Consider the following 20,864-nt stretch of genomic DNA (forward strand, 5'->3'; position numbering starts at 1 on the left):
CATTGCTTTGTAGGTAACTGGCCCCTATCTCTGTAAGAGAGGAACTATAGCTCACACGCAACAGGCTGCAATCTCAGCCCTAGCCAGTAACATTTCTCTAAACATGCAAATAAGTAACGATTCTGTCTTTAAGAACTAAAGGAGCAGGATTTCTACTTTATTGCTCTTCTTTCTTAAATAGGTTTTGCTTGTTCAGTCCTACCTTCTGCAGTAAAGCAAAAGCCCATCCACTGGCAGTTAAGAGCCGTGGTGGAGGATGTACTACCACCACTCTACAATAGCTCTAAGTAAAACGTCCTGAAGGTGAGATTCATAGATTCCAAGGCCAGTAGGGACCATCGCAACCACTGAATCTGACCTTTTGCATAACACACGCCACAGAACCCAAATACCAAGTCTCCTGCCTCCTGGTTTGGTATCTCCTTTGAATGAAGCACACAGGGGCGAAGAGACACGTTCAAGGCCAGAGAGTCACTGCTAAGCTAAGAATGTAAGCCAAGAGGCTCAACTCCCTGCTCTAATTGCTAGCCCATATTTCCCGCACATTAAGAACCCCTATAGGGCACGAGCAGGGTTTGAAACTTCGACCTTCAGGCTTCTATCCCTAAATATACAGAAGTTACAAAAATCCTATTAAAGTATTCAACACTCTCACAAGGGAAGTAGTGGACACCCCATTGTTTGACTGGGCAAAGATCTAAAAAATATAAATTTAGAGAACACTTCTACACTGGCCGGGGATAGATAAGGTTATTTAGCGGTGTATTCCCTCTCTAGCTTATTTGATCCTGTGATTCAAGTCCACAGGCCTTCCACCTCTTTGAGAAGAAAGACACACAACAAAGTTGCTTGTTTATGGGAAGGGAAAGTCACTTGGTATGCAAAGTAATTACAAGAGATTATGTTTCTCTTGCAGAATCTATGAGGACATCTTGATTTTGTACCTGCTAGGGGATAATTTAACCATACAGGTACACAATGTTAATAAGGCTAGACTCTTCCTCCTCCCGCCCCCCACCAAAGAAAGATGAAAGAAAGACAGAAGACTAAAATGCAGATATCGCTAATTGGTGCAAATAGGAAAGCATCTGGAACCTTATACTCCCAGTCTAAATCACCACCACCAATGTTCTGCTGAGTGCTAATTTTACTGGCTGCCAAGATGACCACTTTAAAGACAGAGCAATACTGTTAGCCCAACTATTTATAACAACTGATTTATGACGAGTTTAACAGATGTTATGTAACTGAAGCCAAGGGCAGCCTAAGGCACAGCAGCAGAGTGGTCCACAGACATGTATGGCTGCAAGGAGATTTCTGGGGACCAGCACAATCTTGTTTTTAAGTGTGGACATTTGAACGCCCCAGGTTTCTTGATATCTTGTTATTTTCACAATCATTAATTCTCCTCCTAGTGGAGACTTTGTATCCCCCGTTTCCAGAGAGGCCAATCTCCTGCCAATTTGGAGGCCTGCTCTATATTAAGGCCGAGGCAGGTGAGGTCAGAAGCCACGACATCCCTCCAGCACCTGTCAGGCCATCCAAGAGGTCTTCTCTATCCAGATTTTGTTGGCACAAATGCATAAAGCTGGCATGCTGGTATGGACTCTGGCATATGGAGCAGATGGCCTTCTTGCTCAAAGGGTCTAACCAATATCAATGAATTTGACCCCTGTGCCCACCAGGTCCGTCCTGCTGGCAGGATGGACCCAACATCCACCCACTTCTCATGCACCCGCTCAGAGGATTGTGGGAAAGAGAAGGTTGACAGATAAAACACACAAAACAGTTGTTAATAAAACCAAATTGAAATGCTTTTTGGAATTCAAACAGATTTTGTCCCTTCTTTTTGTGCCATCTATTGAGACCTTATTATTTCCCCTCTGTAGATACTCCATGCTCTAGATGAAATCTTGATTATCCCTCCAATTTTTTCCTTGACTGAATCGACCCCACTCTCAACAATGCTTATATACAAAGGAGACAGCTGCCTTATAAATACTTACAGGTTTTATATTGCAACCACTGGCCTTCATCTGAGAGGAAATGAAGAGAACTGCATTCAGAGTCCAACAATGTTACCACTTAACTAACCACAAGGGGTTCAACCTGTTGAAAGGCACAAGACATTCCAACAATCAAAAGCATTTCTTTTTTGATGAACAGTGTAGAACCAGGACTTCATAAAGTTTATCAGTCCTGAAAGCATTTCAGTCAGACTGCAATATCCAGAATCCTATCATTCTGATTACCCATCTCAAGAAAAGTATCGGAGGGGTAGCCGTGTTAGTCTGGATCTATAAAAGCAGCAAAGAGTCCTGTGGCATCTTATAGACTAACAGACGTTCTGGAGCATGAGCTTTCGTGGGTGAATACCCACTTCGTCAGATGCATCTGACGAAGTGGGTATTCACCCACGAAAGCTCATGCTCCAAAACGTCTGTTAGTCTATAAGGTGCCACAGGACTCTTTGCTGCTTTTACATCTCAAGAAACACTCTACTTCAGAGATGAATGCTTTGTACCATTTGAAAACTGGGATCCCAAGGTTTCAGAAAGTATAAAATCTCATTTTTAGCTCTAATAACTCTTGAGATAATGGCTACTAAATTCATGCCATAACAGAAACCAGGGAAAGAGTCAAGAATGAGAATGATGTGAATTCATGGGCCAGTATCAGATAGTCTGCCAAGGCTATGAACGAATATGAAAAAAACAGCACTCATCTATCCAAAGATACAGTCTAAAGCATTTATTTGTAGTCCTGGTAATCCATAAAATATCAGATCTTAAAACCATCACTATTTCCTCAGACTAATCATGATTTTTCGGCCACCAGTTCAGGAATTAATATAGCAAATTTCAGCCTTCTGACCAGCATAATTCTAATACACCACCTCCATCTAACAATATCAAAGGGAAACATTGATTGAACTTCATGATATCCTGACCACATGAGATAGCGATGAAATTATTATTATGCCCATTTTAGAGAAGGGTGACTCAGACAGACATACATTAAATGGTGTTCCCTTAGTCACCATCAAGATGATGTCGGTTTTGGGCTTAGAACCCACATTTCAGGACGCTTAGTCCCCAGGTCTAACCACAAGACACCTCTGTCTCCACAGTTTTCAAACCCTGCAGTTTGTCTCCCACTAGTGAAGCCTGAACTCTTGACCTACGCAACATTACCACTCTCAGAGACCCTGGGAATAAAAGGGCTGGTCCAAGACCAGTTCCTAGACATCCTACATGGAAGCACATACTGCTAGTCCACCGCAACAGCAGAAGGGGATTAGGTATTCCTCCTTCAATGTGAAACCAACATAATGAGGTGAATAGGTCCTTTTGTTCCTCTATTTGTTGTTTAAAAAAAAATGTGATCTAAAATGTGAGATCTTTTTAAAAAAGTCACATTCTCTCTCATTTTATGGTAAACAAGTTCTTTTATGGAACATGAGTCACTTGCCAAACTCCAGGGAGCTTTTTCAGAGGTGAAGCATTAATGTGGGACTTGTTTTATTTATTTATTTTTAAAAGATCACAGAGCGTCACAGTTTCTAATTTGATCAGTGGAGTCTGTGACACTACACCCTATATTTTTCATAGATATATTGTTATATGATATGATTATGACAATTATGATGTACTTTGTGCAAGATAAGGCATATGAGATGTCACTGAAAAGGTTATAATTTATTGAATATGATTATCCTACTTGTATGCATGTATCATTCTGGTATCTGAAGTTAGGAATATTGTCTATGTATCTATTACAAACGTGTTTACACCTGGGGAACGCCCACTAGCCAGAATGCAATCAGTTTAGATGGCTAACTGGGAAGGGCCATTAGGGAAAATAATACGTGTTAGAAGATGCTAATCTCCCATTGGGGAGCCTTCCTGAGGATGCTACAAGCTGCCTCCAAGTCATGGTTGCTATGGCCCTACAGAGACATGTGACCAAGTCACCTGGTACTGGACTCCATCTTAGAATACTACTGTTTTTCCACTGACTGGGCATGGGGATCAAACTGGGAGACAAAGGGTTCCCGCCCTACGCCAAAGTTTTTTAAGGCAGGTGAGTGACATCATCATGGTTCTTCTTCACTGGCTCCCCGCCCAAGATGACAGCTTAAACACATCTGATAAACAAGGGCTAAACTGGGGGAGAAGGGCTGAACCCAGGTTAGAGAAATGTCTAGCCTGTAAAAGGAATCCCTGGAGTTTTAAGCTGAAAGCAAGGGCAGCTTGCCTTCAAGAATCTCTGCAATCTGCCTAAAACAAGAGTTAGGGGGAAAATTTGCTACACATATTCAATTTCTTTAGTATATTAAGCTTAGATTGCGTTTTTGTTGTATTTGCTAGGTAATCTGCTTTGATCTGTTTGCTATCCCTCATGATCACTTAAAATCTATCTTTGGTAGTTAATAAACTTATTTTGTTTTGTCTAAAATCAGTGTGTGAAAATAATAACTAGGGGGCAAAAAGCTGTTGCATCTCTCTCTCCACATTGAGGGAGGAGGCAAATTTCATGAGCTTATGCTGTACAGTTCCCTGTGCACCACAAGGCGGGATAATTTTGGGTTTACCCTTCAGAGGAGGGGTGTGCCTGAGAAGCTGGTAAGTGCCTTAGCTTTAGCTTTCCTGGTCAGAAAGCCTGTTTGCATGTTACTACAGCTGGGTGTGTCCCTCCAGTGTGAATGCTGGTGGAAAAACAAGCTTGGAAAGCTTAGCAATTTGTCACAGCAGTATAGTGTGAGAAGGAGCCCTGGCTGGTGAGTCAGGTGGGCTCAGTGGTACCCCAGTTCCAGGTGGCACCCTGAGGGGAACCCATCAGAGTCATTTTCCCTCAGTCCCCTGGTGCAAGTACTTACACATATGCAGTCACAGCAGATGTGTAGCTGACACTAGGTTAGTGAAAGGTCAGTGTGTAGAGACTAGCCTCTACCTAGCCGCTTTACTTTAGAAGAGAAATCACTGAAGGAGAAATGTGTCAGGAAGCGCTCTCCTTCTCTGTGTTTTCAAGAGAGGAGAGTTTCAAATCAAAACCATTCTCTTGGGTAAAGTAGATCTCTATGGGTGTGTGCACAATGCCTAGGGACTCCATGGGGCACTGATCTCAGATCAGAGCAACTGCAACAAATACATATTTTTTGCATTTGTATTTGGACTTCTTTTAATAAACACTTATGGAAAATTGTAATAGTTCACCTGCTCCTAACAGAGCTAAATATTGTTATTTTTATTATTACTGCTTGTTCCTCACTTGAAATCGTGTGTTGCTCCCCTCTATACACACACACACACCCCTCAACACCACTGGAAGGTCATCATAAACTCTTCAGAACAAAGAATTTGGGCCTGATTCTGTTCTCCAACTGGTATCAATAGATGAGAGGAGAATCAAACCTCAAGGAGGTTTTAAAGGAGAAGGGAGAGCATTTGTTCCATGAGCATAATTGTGACAGATTTTCCTCTTACACATGTGAAATTAAACTGAAATCAGTGAATTAATTCCTCATTTACAGACACGAGACAGCAAAATCAGTCTCAATTATTCCTAGCTATAAAGGCCCTGATTTACTACCGCGTGACTCCAGTTTTACGCCATTGTCACCACATTGAAATCATTGGGGTTGAAGTGGGGTAGAAATGTAGCAACAGTGCTGAATCAGGCCCAAGTTTACCATGGGATGGTTCAACTGTTTTTTTTGGTTTGTTTGTTTTTAAAAGAGTAAGGAGCTGATCCCCATCTGTTATAAATTGACACAACCGCTCCACTAATTGCAATGGAGCTATGCAGAGTTACAGCAGATGAGAATCTAACCCAGAGAGTTCCATTACAGTTATTGAGCCAAATTCAAGCAGGCACTTGTTCACTGACCAGCGTTCTACCTGCTTATGCTAGGGCTGAATCTGGGCCCTCTATAGTGTGACTGAAACTTTACAATGAAGTCCTGTCACATTTTGTGTTAAAGCTCTTGCACTAGATTCTGATTTCTGTTGCACGGGTGTGAAGTCTGCATACTTCCATGGAGTTACACTGCCTTTACGGCAAGGTAACCAAGATCTTACTCGCTTTAATACTCTGTACAAATTGATTCAGCCCAGCATACTTAGCTAAACTCTCTCACCATATGCTCCTAGCCATGTATGAAGATCTGAATCAGCTGGTTACTTCATCTGCCCCAATTATAATCTGGTGTCAATGAGAGCCAGAGTTTTCTGCCATTATGCCCCCTCAATTATAACAAGCGGCATCCTACCACCATTCATACTGCTCCCTTCAAAGGAGAGTACATAAATATATTTGCAGCTGCTCTGAACTGTGCTTATCTACTGATAAATGTGGACTGTTTCATCAGATTGGCCCCTGTGACCCTTTTGGGAAGGATGCTAGGTCAGTGGACTCAGTTGCTGTCCTTCTGAGATAAACTTTAGTTACTTTTTATTACTTAAAAAGTTCAGATTGACATTCCCATCAGTTTAACACTGCCTCATCGCCATAGCAATAATAAGGCAGCTTCCTCACAGTTTGAAGAAAAATTGTAACAAGTCTTTATAGCTTCAGAGATGCAGCATGACAGCATGTTCGGCCAGTACCCCACTGTCTACTAAGCAGCTTTTGAATAATGGTTACTGTCTTTATAATCCCATTAGACAATAAAGCTGTCACCATCACCTTAAGGTACTGTAGCCATCAGTCGCCCCTGATTTATGGCTTAGGGTTAGTTGTTGTAATAGGCTGCAATTTATCTTTGAGGAATTTTAATCTACTAGTGGAGAAAAAAACCTAAATCTTTGTTCTCTAGTTTCACTGCGGCATTTTGATTATTCCAGCTTTAAAGACCCTGCATATCTTACCAACAGGTGAGAAAAAGAGAGGGACTACGGTGAGCCCGTGTCCAAACCTCATCCTTCACCTGCAGGACACTAACAGTGTGCTGCATAATAGATAAGAATGCTCAAAACCCAGCTCTTAGGCTTTTCATCAGTGGATCTCAAAGCACTTTACAAAGGAGGTCGGTATCATTAGTCCCATTTTACAAACGAAGAAACTGACGCACAGAGAGGTGAGGTGTCTTGTAGGCCTGGAGCAGAACCCAGCTCTCTTGAGCCCCAGTCCAGTGTGCTGTACACTTTGCCATTGCCTTCATATGACCACCTCCTAATGGAGGAGCACCAGAATCAGCAGCAGCAGCAACAGGTAGACCAGACTGGCCACAGGAGCTTTAAGTACTGTAATCATCAGGCTCCTGATATCCAGATGACTAAGCCAACCCGTTGCTACCTGAAGAACAGCCTATCTTCCCCCCTGTCCAAAACCTTCAGTAAGAACAAACAGCCCTTTCCGAAATTAAATCTACACTTGGTCACTTTTCATTTCCAAGAGTGTTAGTGGGTTTCTTTTGCTGCTTAATTCAAACAGTTCCTTACCCAAGGATTTTGCAAATTTCTTTTAAGGTACTTCTGCTGTGAAAGCTGATTCCCCCACACTCCTGTAGCATTCTGTTCTCCAAACCACAATACAACTTATTCTCCAGTTCACCAGCACTGCCAAGATAAAGAGTTTGAGAGCAAGTGCCATTGCCAATCCCATGAGAGGGTTTTGGTTTTGAGTCATGACTTGGTGCATCACAGAATTTTACTGAGATGCAAGGATGGAAAGAATACTGCATGATGCTACATCTGAGTCTCCATTCAATGGCAGAGAGCTATTTCAGGACTTACACAATTCAGAGATTTCCTGCAGAGGGTAACTGTCCGGGGGATAACCTGAAACAACTACTATAAAAGATGCATCTTTGCATGAGTCTTTTCTGATTGTTACAAGAACACAAGCTATATTACATACTCTCTCTCTCTCTCTCTCTCTCTCTATATATATATATATATATTACTGGAGGAACTAGTGGGAAAAGGAATTGATAATGGGCTACAGAGCCACCATTAAACCACAGGTTACCTGTTCAAATTTGACACAGGTCAGTAGTGGCTGAAAAAGTTATCATAGCATTTCCATGGCATCTTGCCAGGGTTCAGTGACCAACATGCAGCAAGTTGATGGTGATTTTGGTTTAGTTTCTAGCAGATGATCACTAGCACCAGCCACCTTTTTCAGCAGTTTCCGAGGACATGCCAAACATTAGAATCTCGTCCCTTTGAGGCACAGTGACAGTGTGAGAAAACTCAAACCAACTCTGCCGTGTGTTGAGGATGGAGGATTTCCCCCATTCAAACTGGTCAATCCAGTCCCCTCAGAAGCACTACACTTACCAAACAAAACAAAACAAACAAAAAAAAAACCACACAGACAAAAAAAGAGGCTGCCTATTATGAGTAACAAATGATAACTGTCTCACTCCTAATCCAGATCACAATGCTGTCTTCCTTAAACACTAATATACTTCTCCCCACAGTTGCCAGAGGCCAGGTACTGTAATCAGCACTACATGTCTGAGTTACAGTGTCTCGTCTGTATCTTCACAATCTCATAACGTCTAGTATATTGTTAATCACCTGCCCCATATAAGTTGACAAAGTGATGGGGGGGGGAGGGAAGGGGAGAAATATCAGTGATGTCATTTATGGCTCTTGTCCAATCATAGTAAGTAGGGTTTACGCATAAACACAAAAAGGTTTTCAAACACAGGGAAGTAAAAATTCTATGAAATGGAAAATATTAGTGGCTGTATTTTTATACATAAATGTAAACAATAATAAAACACTTTAAAGTATACAGTCATTCGCAATTAGCTCTTTAAGAAAGACAGACTCTATCTAACCGTTTCCTTGAGCCAAGTCTGCAACATGAAGTCAAGTTTGGAGAAATCGGGTGCAGTGGTCTTCGCATACATACAATTTCCAGAAAGATTTGCCTGGTACATGCAATTATATGCATCAGATGCAGAAAGCCAGGCATACCCCCAAAATAACACACACTCCTAAATACATGCATCCCATGTGAAACAAATGCAGACACTGGAAATGGTCAACAACAGTGTTAGCACTGAGTAGTTATTCATTTTGCCATGTTGCATTCGATTCTAAAATCTGCTATCACGAGACATTGTCTACAGCTTTTCTTCGGCTTTTTTAAATAGCCCCAAAATTTTAAATCTGAACACTTGTTAACTAGCAATGTGTTAAGAGATATTCATACCTCTTTTGCACCATGCAGGTAAAGATTTATTTGTTCATGCTAGTATTCTTGTTGTTCATACAAGCTCTGGAAATGTGCTCAATGCTGGACAATACACTAAAAATAGACAGTTCCTGCCCCAAAGTGCATACAGCCTGCTAAAAAACAGCCACATGGAGAAAGATAAGATGTAATAGGAAATACAGAGGTGAAGGAACCATCTCTTAAATAGTCCTGATCTTTTATGTAAAGGCACATACATCATGTTAATATTGATTTACTAAAGGCAATTACTTAAGAACTAGTTCCAAGGACAAAATTATAAATGATGCTTTAGTCTGTTCTTAGCCATGATATCCTTTGTAATCAATAGATCTGGAAATGGGTGTTAATCACTGAACAGTATGTTGACTGTAACAAAAGTATTTTAAGCAAATCAAACCATTCCCTACTCAGACAGAGCTTCCATTGAGATCAGTGGGAGTTTTATCAGAGTAACGAGCATCAGGCCACATGGGCAGAGGCAGTGCTGCAAGTTCTGCTCTACTGCTTGGTATTCAGCATCTCTTTGTGTAACAACGATCCAAGAACAGCTTGAGAATATAGACAAGAAATTATTCACCTTTCCTTTCTCCTAGGTATCTAAGGGTTTAGACAGTAAGAGTGTAAGAGAAGCTACAAGCCAGTTGTTGAAAACTCCCAGAGCTGGAGCCTTCAGAGACAGAAGTTCAAATACACAATGAGTCTGCTGAGAGGCTAAAGGACCCCACAAGAATCTCCTGAAACTCATGATCATATGCCATCCTATCAAGCAGCTCTGCCGTCACTGCTCATCTTTCCAATGGACTGGAATTAAAACAGGGATAGTATCTCAAGCCATGTTACAAACCAAGCCCTGCCATTACACTCCATACAGGCCCACACTTGAGACACTGACCTATCAAAACAAAGCTAGAGAAAGGCAGGTTCTCAGCCGGTGTGAACTGGTGGAACTACACAAATGTACATGAATTGAAAAATCTGGCCCAGAAGCTTACTTCCCGCTGTAGTTTTATTTTGTCTTTTTGCACAAGCTCACTCTAATGTCATGTACAATTACAACAATCAGTGGTACAGCTGGTCAGAATTTTTTCATTGAAACTTTTTTAAATTACAATTCTTTTAAAAAAATCCTTTTTTTTATTTTTGGTTTTCAGGCAACTGCAACAAATATTTTAGTTTCTATCACAAATTTTCATGGTAAAAAAACCCAAGTCCCAATGAGCTCTCATAGGTGCCTAGATACGGGAGAATTAGGTAACTAACATGTAAAATATTTTTATTTTCCTCTTCTCACTTTTTAGTGAAGAAACAACACTACCCCTGGCTGAAATATAGTTTTTTGGTTCTTTTTTTTTTAAAAAGGGGGGGTGTTTGTGGGGTTTAAAATATTTTTATCAAAATTTTATAGTAATTTTTTTATTGAAAATGCTAAAATTAGTATTGAAAGTTTATTTACTAAAAACTTGATTTTCAGTAAATGCTTAGGTAATTTTTTTTTAAATCTATTCAAATATTTCCAAATTCCACCCCCAAATGAAAATTGTTGCCAAATTTTCCTGAATAATTTTGTTTTAAAAAATGGTCCATTTTCAACAAAAAAATTCATGTGAAAAATGTTAAACCCACAGGATCCCAACTTGCCTGCTAATACTCATGTTTATTTCCAGTTGAAACAAACAGGAGTGGCATGTGTACATTTCTGGGCATGAAAACACACACAGTACATTTATTTGATTTGCCTTAAATTGTTAACTACAGGGGAGCATTCCAGGAGCTCAATCTTGGGATGAACTAGGCCCTAGGGAACAGACCTGAAAGTCAATTAAATATTCATTTTTCTCCTTGCCCTCCACTCAATTTCAACAGCATTCAGTTAAATGAGTTCCCGGAATGCTCCCCTGTAGTTAACACCTATAAATTCCCATAGCTGGTAACCAAACTCCGTGGAGACTAATCAATAAGATGCCTCATCCTGTTAACCATCTGTGCTTTATTAAAGTTTCGGTTAACTTCTGCCCAGTGATTTTCGGTACCAATAAACAGAGACCTGATCAAAAACTTTTAATATGTTTAGTGTAAAAAAATAGACAAGTTTGAAAAAGAACAGTTCAGCCCGAGAGCTCTAAAAAACTGCTATATTAGAAAGAAAAAGCCATTCACATGGCCAAGTTAAGACAGTGTTAAGTGTAAGAGTCTAATCCAGCCTTCCTTGTGCACCCAGAACACTCACTGATTTCAATAGTGCAGCCTTCGGCACTTGGTCCCCACATGAAGAATAATTAAAGCCAGACTTTGTGACCCAAAGAAACTGGGGTGAGGCTCTGAACGGCTGATTGAAGATTTCTCTCACTTTCAGAATATCAAGGCAGCCCGGAAATTTGTAGTAGGCTGATCCTGCCCTGGCTCATGCCAATGGAGTTTCACCATTAACCTCTATAGAGGAATGTGAGTGTGCAGCAAAGGGAAGAAAAACATTAGATTAATGCTTCAATTACCACTTGGAAGCATGGTCAAAGGTGAGGGAGGGACAAAAAGAAAAACACAACCATCACGCTGAGCAAGAAACCACTGACGATCTGGGAGCAGACGGTATGGAAAATGCTTTACTCCAAGCATCCGAGGGAGAGGAGGAGAGGAGGGGACATGTTTGGGATCTGATCAGTCCGTTATAGGATAGTGTATATTATATGTCCACAGTATATTACTTAATATCATACTTTTTAACAGGGGGAAAAAGGTGGTGATAAAAGTGCCAGATAATGAACTCATTAACCAGAAGCCTCAAAGACATTAAAAAGCGAGAAAACCACAACTCTCCGAATATGATTAATACAACTGTCTCATGCAGAATAAATAAATTTAGAGTCATGGAAGAGCAACAATGGAGTCCACAAAAGGCATTTAACAAAACTCTATCCCGGCTTACAGGTTCTGCACAAAGACAAGGAGAGACAGACTGACAACTTCATCGTCATGATCATCTGGGCTCAAAGACGTTTCTATCAAATTCTTATCCTCCACCAAAATCTCATCTCCAGACTGTCACTTCCTACAAGCCAAAATGAACCAGAGCGACGATACCTCCTGTGCAGAATGGGTGGGCAATTTCCTCTGCAGTGTCTAAATGAAAGGACAGACCTTAGGTTCCCCATGGCCATTCTCAAACCTAGAGAGAAGGTGAATATCGTGGTGACAACCCATAAGATCTTGCATCAGACTTTCAATTTATTTAGCAAGAATCTTCACGCTGCCTGGAATACAAGATGCACAGAGGATGGAGATGGATGGCAGGAGAGAGATCACTTGATCATTGCCTGTGTTATTCACTCTCTCTCTGGGTGGTGGGGGGGCCACTGTCGGTAGACAGATACTGGGCTAGATGGACCTTTGGTCTGACCCGGTACGGCCTTTCTTATGTTAGAGACATTCCAAAATTGACTTCATTGGCAAATCGAGCAGCTGGACACGTCTGGGTGCAGAGACGCAGAAGGCAATAGACAACTCAGGAAATGAGGTCATACAGAGCACTCTAAAAAGGAAGAAATACTTCCAAAGAATCAAAGATTTCCTAAAGAGAAGCACTACACCAACTGTTCCCGGGAAAGAGTTCAAATGGAAATGAGAAGAGTCTGTTTATTGACCATTTCATTAAAAAAACAACAACACTTAGACGTTAAAGGTAATTTTTTCCTCCCTTGGATAGAAAGTAGCAATTTTCCGCTTAAAAAAAATGTAAAAGGTTTAGGGGCAGATTTTCAAAAATATCATGCCCCCATACCTGGGGCTAGCTTTCCAAGAGTTCAGCTTCTGTTTCAGCAGCTAAAATGAAAAGGCCAGAATTTCAAAAGCACTCAGCATGCAGCAGTTCGTACTGCTCTCAGTGGGAGCTGAGCTCTTTTGAAAATTTGGCCCTAACACATTTACCCTAAAAATAGGTGGAGAGTTTTTAGAGCGCTCCTGTATTCTCTCCCAGAGCTCGGAAAATGTTTTATGTCCATTTCACTGGGTCTATCAACTGTTTTATGGCTTTTAGTTATTTATTGTTGCCTTTTATCATTACATTGATTTTGGTCTTTTCAGAAATATAGGGATTTCTTCATTAATAAAAAAAGAAGTCTCAGGGGCACACATGCCTGAGTCAGGAAGACAATACCCCTTCCTAAAGTTCTGGTATGGGTTACCAAGATCTTAGCTAGGTCACATAAGAAGATCTGACACTGTACCAGAATTTCTTAAATTGATTGATTAAAAAGGGCACAACATAAACAAATTAAGGGTATATCTTCACTGCCCACCGGATTGGTGGGTAGCAATTAATCCAGCGGGGACCGATTTATCGTGTCTAGTCTAGACATGATAAATCAACCCCAGAGCGCTCTCCCGTCGACTCCTGTACTCCAGCGCTGCGAGAGGCGCAAGTAGAGTCGACAGGGGAGCGGCAGCAGTTGACTCACCACCGTGAAGACACACGGTAAGTTGATCTAAGTACGTCGACTTCAGCTACGTTATTCACGTAGCTGAAGTTGCATAACATAGATCGATCCCTCCTTCCCACCCCCACCCCCCAGTGTAGACCAGGGCTAAGAAAAGCTCAGGAGCATTGGCTAGCAGAGGTTTTGACCTAGAAGGTTAGTTTCCAGCTATGATCATCTACTTTCAAATGCACCTGTCACTGTAATCTCTAGGGTTGTTTTCTCCCTATTTACTATGGTTTACATTCAACAATTGGTACGGATTTTTGGTTTACACCAATACAGAACACCTAAGAAGGAAGTTTTTATTTATATTGTCAAGTTTACAAATAAAGACAATGGCAGTTTTAAACAGTTCATACATTGGCACTAATCTAATCAAATCTCTCCCACCCTCCCCTTTTTTCTTACATAGATCAAACAAATGATAGTCTTCAAACATCCGTCAGCTTATTCGCCATTCAAGAGACCTCAGAGCCCAGCCACAGTATTCAAGTAAGGACTACATGGCTTTTAGATCTGCTCAATTTTTTCCCCTCTGACTATAAAACAAAAGATCTCTAAATATGCAGTTCTAAAAGAAAATTAAAATCAGGACAAAATTAAAAGTTTCCATGAATTTACAGAATCTGGAGGGGAAAAAATCTAAAATCTTCTGCCAGTCAGGTTCAGAAGTGCTGTTATTATTTCATACCTGAGCAGAGTTGTGGAGATTTTCAAAGCAGTGCAGGGGTTTAGTCACTCATCTTCCCTTCCTCTTAATGAAAAACATGCACTGCTTTGAAAAAAAATATTTCAATCTTTAATTCTGGATAGAGAATGCCTATTAAGATGGGTGTCACTTCTGTGCACAGGATTATGCCTGCCTAGGTGTGACAGAATGGCAGCGAGGAACCACATCTTAAAAGCAGCAAGATCAAAGGAAAATTCAGTATTACATGCACTGCAGATTAAAACCTTTCCAGATTAAAATGATAATTTTTTTTTCTTTTTAATTAACTACTGTTAAACAGCTCTATAGCCTTAAAACAGCAAAGTACTTAAGCACATGAGCAATCCGATGAGACTATTCATGTGCTTAAAAATAAGCACATGCTTAAGTACCTTACTGAACTGTGCCTGAGATTTCCCCATGTGTATTGTACCATACAAGATATATGCAGGTCATATCTATATATTTAGATATATGCTGGACATATCTAAAGCTCTGTGCTTAGACTTTATGCTGGACTCATATTCAAATGCTTAGACTTTATGCTGGACATATATCTATACTTAGACTATGCAGGACATCTGTATTTTTGCCTCAGAAAAGTAGGCAATATGCAAAGGACTTTGTAGAAACTGCAGGGTACAACCCTGCCAAATTTACTTAGGCAGAAACCTCACTGAATCAATGGGTACGTTGGCGGCGCATGGACTGCAGCACTGGGACCACAGACTGTTGTTAGAGACTGTTAGATTAGATTTACTATTTTGGAGAAATACTTCTGTGAGATTTAAAGCAGCTCTGCCTGCTAGTCTGTTTTCTCTCCAAGTGGGACTTGGTTGGGTCACTGTATGCAAGATATAGCTCTCATTCTGGCAATGAGACTCAGAAGCCAAGTTAGGTTTACACTGGCACAAGAACTAAGAGTTTAGCAACACTAGAAGTTGTTCCTGTTGAGTTAATGGATTGTCAGGTGTCTTGAGGTAACTATGAGTTCATAAAGGCAGACGTGTCCTGGAACAAATGTTTGTGAAATGTCCACTTCTGCCTTTACAAACATGTTGGCTACCTTGAGTTATAAGGTCTACGCTATTGTTTTTTTACAAGACCCATGTTAAAGATCTCCTCTCTGAAACTCAGAGTTCATCCACAATGGGGGCTTTACAGGCAGCTGTCCATTCCTATGGAGAGGGTTTAATTGCCTGAGATAGTGGAGTGTGTGGGGATTTCTTTTATTTCAGGTTACACAATGTAACTCTTCAACTTTTATTTTTAAAGCAGCACTTTCAACTTAAATATCACATATACTAGTAAAAGTGTTTAATGCTACTGTTAAAAACAACATCTAAACATGAACATAATCAGAGACACAAAAATATTTCTCAGGTTTCAGAGTAGCAGCCATGTTAGTCTGTATCAAGACTAACAAATTTATTTAAGATGGAACACACAGACAGGGGATATTTATACATACAGAGAACATGAAAAGGTGGAAGTATGCATACTTCTGTTTATTAAGGGGTTTGTTTCCTTTGTGTATTTGACAGCTGTGAGTGTTGACCATTTCATTGATTCCTCCATCAGTCATGTCCCCTTGTTGCTTGTGTGGCTTTTTCCCCCAGCAACATGAAAAGGAGGACATTTATTTAAAAAAAGAAAAGGGAACTTTTGAATGCAAAACCACAATTGGTCAGGGGATTCCAGCAGCTTAAACATCTTTTAACTCTTTTTTTTCCCCCAAAAACTGACCGCATTTCCGATGACAGTATCTCTTTAACAATGACACTGCCAGTGCGTTTTGCTGGATTATTGGATCAGAAAGACAGAAAGAAAGAATACAATAAGGTATTTTTGTGAGGAAAAAGGTAGACATCTGGATTATTCACTATTAACATTTAGACCATTCTGTATCAGGTCAATAATGACAAACATTAATTTAATTCTTTTGTTATTTCAAAGTGATCCAGGTATTGCATGAGATGGCGCAAATGGACTGCAACTTTCTCAGTATTTAGCGTTTGCGCTACCCTTATATCTGCTTATATTCATTCCGATACGTCACAGACCTCATTAGGACTTGCCTACCTTCACTTGTTTGTGAACACAACAAAACAAGTTAATAAAAGGTTTTACTTTTTAAAAAAAAAACTTATTACAGTAGAGAGGGACATCTTTTAAGGCAAGAGGGGACCATTATGACCAGCTAATCTAACCTCCTGCTTTAACCAGTCCGTAGAATTTCACTCACTGATTCCGGCATTAAGACCAATAACTTGTGGATGAGCTCGAGCAAATCTTTTAGAAAGGCATCCAGTCCTCATTTTAAAACTTTTAGGTGATGAAGAATCCACTACCTCTCTAAGTAAATTATTCCAATAGTTAATTACCCCCCTGTTAAAAATGTGCACCTTATTCCTAGTCTGAATTTCAGTTTCTAGCCACTGGATCCTGTTCTTCCTTTGTCTGTTAGATTAACGTCCTCTGCTACCAAGAGGACGAGTTCTGCCCCACGCTATAATTATGCTGGTGATTTTTACCAAGGTGTGACTAGGTTAGAGATGTATCTTAGAACTATTTGAAACATGCTGTTTATTGCTACCCTTGGCCTGCTTTCATAATCCTGGGCTAAAATGACCCACACTGTGCACCCAAGTGTAAAGGACACTTCCCAGCACCAGCTGATTCTTTATGCCCCACTCAGAGGACAGGCAGGTGGTCACCAGGGATGGGCAGCTGTGAATTGCAGTCAGGACTTCACAGGAGCCATGCCAGCAGAGGCTGCTCGTCGCATGGCAGCTGTCCTATCCCTCTCCCCACCTAGCTCTGGTCCCTTCTAGGCTCTGCTGGCTCCTTGCACTGCACAGCATCTACACCGGCAGTCTCACTTCAGTCTCTCTGTGCCTGGGGCTCTATTAATACTAATAGACGCTACTACAGGCTTAGTTATTACCAGAGCAGTGAACAGGAACAGCAGCACCTTTGTTCAAATGTCATTTAAAAGTGGGTAAAATTATTTTAAAATTCAAGAACCAACTTAAGAAGCATTTGTGAATTATGAAAAAAACTGAGAAATTGAAATGATTGTACCGTGCTTTTCACAATGGAGCCCTGATCTTGGGTGCTACCCGAATACAAACAATCATTATCTGATTAGGAACTTTTCCGGCTGGTTTATAATCAAAACTGATGATTGAACCTGCTCTCTCCACTGGGCCATAGAATTCAGGATTAAATGCTGATTATTCCTCTCTCAGCTAGTGATCCAGACTCCAAAAAGCCTGCGCATCTGGCTCATCACACTAAGATTCATAAGGAAGGTTTTAAATCCCTCATTCCATCACTCAGTAAAAATCTTTCTTCTTGAGAGAGCATTTAAAACACCACTCGGAGAAGGAGTCTGTCTCCAAATGAGTAAGACTTGGCAGGCTGTCTGGACTAAGCTGAAGCAGTAAACTCAGCCCTGGTAGTAAGTATTGTGCAACTTCAAGATGTAAGGAGTTGTGCCTGAAAGCTGCCAAGGAGGGGGTGACAAGTAGGTCACAAATCCCCAGGCTTTGGCTCTGGGACTCCCTTCCTCTCAGTGTCAGTGTCAACACAAAAGCATCAGAGCAGCTACAATAGGAGCTCACTCATTTGAGACTCCCGCCTTGCAATTTCAGAGCAATCCATGGAGAGAGGGCTGGGAGAAAACCACCAACCAGGGTTAAGCACGGAGGGGGGAAAAACCTGATCACTTTGCTAGCTATCCTCCTCCTGGCTCTCTTATTCCACTGTGTCTTCCTGTAAATCCTCCCCTGGAGTGGAACCAGACACTCCCCTTTTTGCACATGGCTGGAACAACAGGATCAGATGCACACACTTGTTGACCGTTTTTTATTTTCAACTTCATTCGCTTTCAGAGGCATCGATCAAACCCACACGAGCCATGTACCCAGTTGATTCCCCAACCCCCAATCTCCTGAAGGCAGTAAAGTGGCAGCCACTTCCCCTAAGGGAAGCCAAGCAAACTCCCCACAGGCGCAGAAGGAAGGAGTCATGATCCTTCAGCAACACAAAAGACCTGCCCTGCTGAGCAGCACAGCAAGAAAAACTCCCATGGCATCCAGGGAGCAGGAAAACACGCTTTGCCACTGGCTTATCGCCCTCAGTATAATTTACTATTATACCTTGGGTTCCAAGGACAGCCAATTAGTTATTTCGCTTTTGCTATTTCAAACCTTTTGCTCCCAATCTCCAGCGCAGCCTCCCAGCCTGGCCCTGATTCAAACAATAGGCAAACAAAAGCCCATTCATTGTTTTGTTCTGGTGGGTTCCCCCCACCCCCTTTTTACTACGAATGCCAGAGACTTTAAAGGACACCCAGATCCCTACTTGCTTGGATAAGGGTAAAGATTTGCCGTTTAATAGTTTCGCTAGCTTGGGCTGCTGGAGAGAAAGGAAAAACATCAAAGGAAACGAGCAAAGCGATTAAAAAAATTCTCTTTCGCTGCATTGAAGGGAGGGGCTGCGAATCCAGATGTTTGACAGTTGTTGCCCAGCGGCTGGAGCAGCCTTCCTTGTCACCCCCCACCCTCACCCCAAGAAAAATCAGGATTTAGTGGGAATGGAGCTGTCGGGGGGAGTGGGGGTCTCTTTAAATACAGGGTGGGGCTAAAGAAATCAAGCGAAATCTCCACGTTACTTTCCTCTTTTACACACAAGAACCCCCCCACCCCCCCGGCAGCAGGACCAGAAGCCAGTCAGTGCATTACTGCCCACGCTTCAGCAGCACGCGGCTTGCATCGCCCACCCCATCCTCAGGTCCGGCCCCGCAGGACCCGCAACGCAGCTGGGGGGCAGCGAGGATCCAGCGCCTCTCGCCCATCACGCAGCAGAGCCGTTTCGGGAGGGAAGTTAGGCAGGAGGAGAGGGACTGGGAGCCGCAAAGCTGCCCCCGGGACTGGACACCCCATTGCACACTCGGCAGAACTATCCCCCCCTCCTCTTTTGTCAACTTCTGCCCCACTATCGCACAGCAATTCGCAGGGGGGGGGGAGTTACCTTCCAGCCCTGAGCCCCGCTGCCTCCGCGCTCTCCAAGGCTCCTTCCTGCTGGGGTGCAGGGAGGGGAGCGGAGATCCCGGCTCCCACCCACGCGCCGCGCCGGCCCCCGGGAAAGCCCCGCGTGCACCGAGCCGCGAGAGCCACACACGCCCGGGACCTGCGGCGCCTGGGACGGGCAGACACCCCCTGGCGGTCACCGCGGGGCGCTGCAGCCCCGGCACCGCTGGCCGCCGCTCGGGGGAGCGTCGCCAAAGTTTTCAGACGGCGCGAAAAGGAGGCGGGCGGGAGCCGGGGGCCGGGGCGCGGCTCTCACGCTGACAGAGGGGCTGGAACAAGCTGTATAAGGGGGGCGCTGAGAGCGGACGCTGTGTACGGTACTGGGGGGTGCGAGGCGCTGCCTGCAGCACCCTTATAGCCAGCACGTACCCCTCTGGGGAGAGAGCCAAGCAGGGCTCCAGCCAGTCCAGCTGCTCCGGGGAAGGTGCAAGGAGACAGGGGAACACCTCACTCACTAGAGAGCCTGAATTAGCAGAACTGGATCAGTGGAGAGATCACAGCCTCAGAGAACAGACCCAGGCACACGCAACTCCCTCTCACATACTCCCCTAGTCAGTGATGAGCTGCCAAAATCTTAACAACCGGTTCCCTATAAAAAGTTCTGATTTCAGCAGGGGGGGGAGACATACCCATGGGGCAGGGGGTCCCTGCAGGGCCTGGGGCAAATTGCCCCACTTTTCCCCTGGCAGCCCTAGAGCTTGCAGCCCCCTCCCCCCTTACCTTGCCCACAGCTCAAAGCAGCAGGATGACTCAGGAGCTCAGCTGAGCTGCCCAGCTGCTGGCCATGCTGCAGCTCTGCTGGGGGGAGATATCCTCCTGGGGCCAGGGGTCCCACTTGCCCCCTCCCCTCTGGCCAGCCCTGGAGCTTGCAGCAGAAACCCCCCCACACCTTGCCAGGCCTCTCAAAAAGCGGCAGCAAGAGGACTCCGGAGCTCAGCTGAGCTGCCCAGCTGATGCCGGCAACTGGCCATGCTGCAGCTGGGGGGAAGCAGGGAAAGGGCCGGGGGAGCCTCAGCCTCCCCAACTGGGAATCCTGGGAGCAACAGGATGGTCCGGCCCGTGGACCAGAGTTCTTTGCCCACCCCCCGGCCCTTTAACAACCAGTTCTCCACAGAGGTCTAATTTTAGCAACCGGTTCTTGGGAACCTGTGGGAACCCGCTCCAGCTCACCACTGCCCCTAGTCCTTCTAGTGCCAGAGATTTACAGGGAGGAGGATTGATCCTCCTTGACCAGGGTGAAACCTCAGTAATCTCAACTGCAAGGCTGGCTATTTTGCACGCACAGCTCCCCCTTACTTGCGCTCCTAACCGCACAGGCATCTGTGATCATCCCAATACCTGGTTGCTGACCAACTGAGTCTTTCTCCTTTCCACAATAATTTCATTAATCTAGAG

At 43.1% G+C, this 20,864-nt stretch overlaps 1 protein-coding gene across 5 annotated transcripts in view; it reads right to left on the reverse strand.

Annotated features, from left to right (window-relative positions):
• MOB3B (MOB kinase activator 3B) overlaps positions 1 to 19,980 on the reverse strand; it is a 143,769-nt gene extending 123,789 nt beyond the window's left edge. Inside the window, exons 1-2 of one of the 5 annotated variants that reach the window (XM_039545582.1) lie at positions 19,411 to 19,569; positions 2,007 to 2,109 (exon numbers count right to left, since the gene is read on the reverse strand). The gene's annotated coding sequence lies outside the window, so the exon portion shown is untranslated. Of the gene's footprint in view, positions 1 to 2,006; positions 2,110 to 19,410; positions 19,570 to 19,838; positions 19,860 to 19,924 lie in introns of those variants that run through there. The other 4 variants (XM_039545585.1, XM_039545583.1, XM_039545584.1 and 1 more) reach the window with 4 other exon arrangements.
• Between the last annotated feature and the right edge of the window lie 884 nt (positions 19,981 to 20,864).

The sequence above is a fragment of the Mauremys reevesii genome, linkage group 6, assembly GCF_016161935.1.
Source record: "Mauremys reevesii isolate NIE-2019 linkage group 6, ASM1616193v1, whole genome shotgun sequence".
In the NCBI taxonomy this organism is placed as follows: domain Eukaryota; kingdom Metazoa; phylum Chordata; order Testudines; family Geoemydidae; genus Mauremys; species Mauremys reevesii.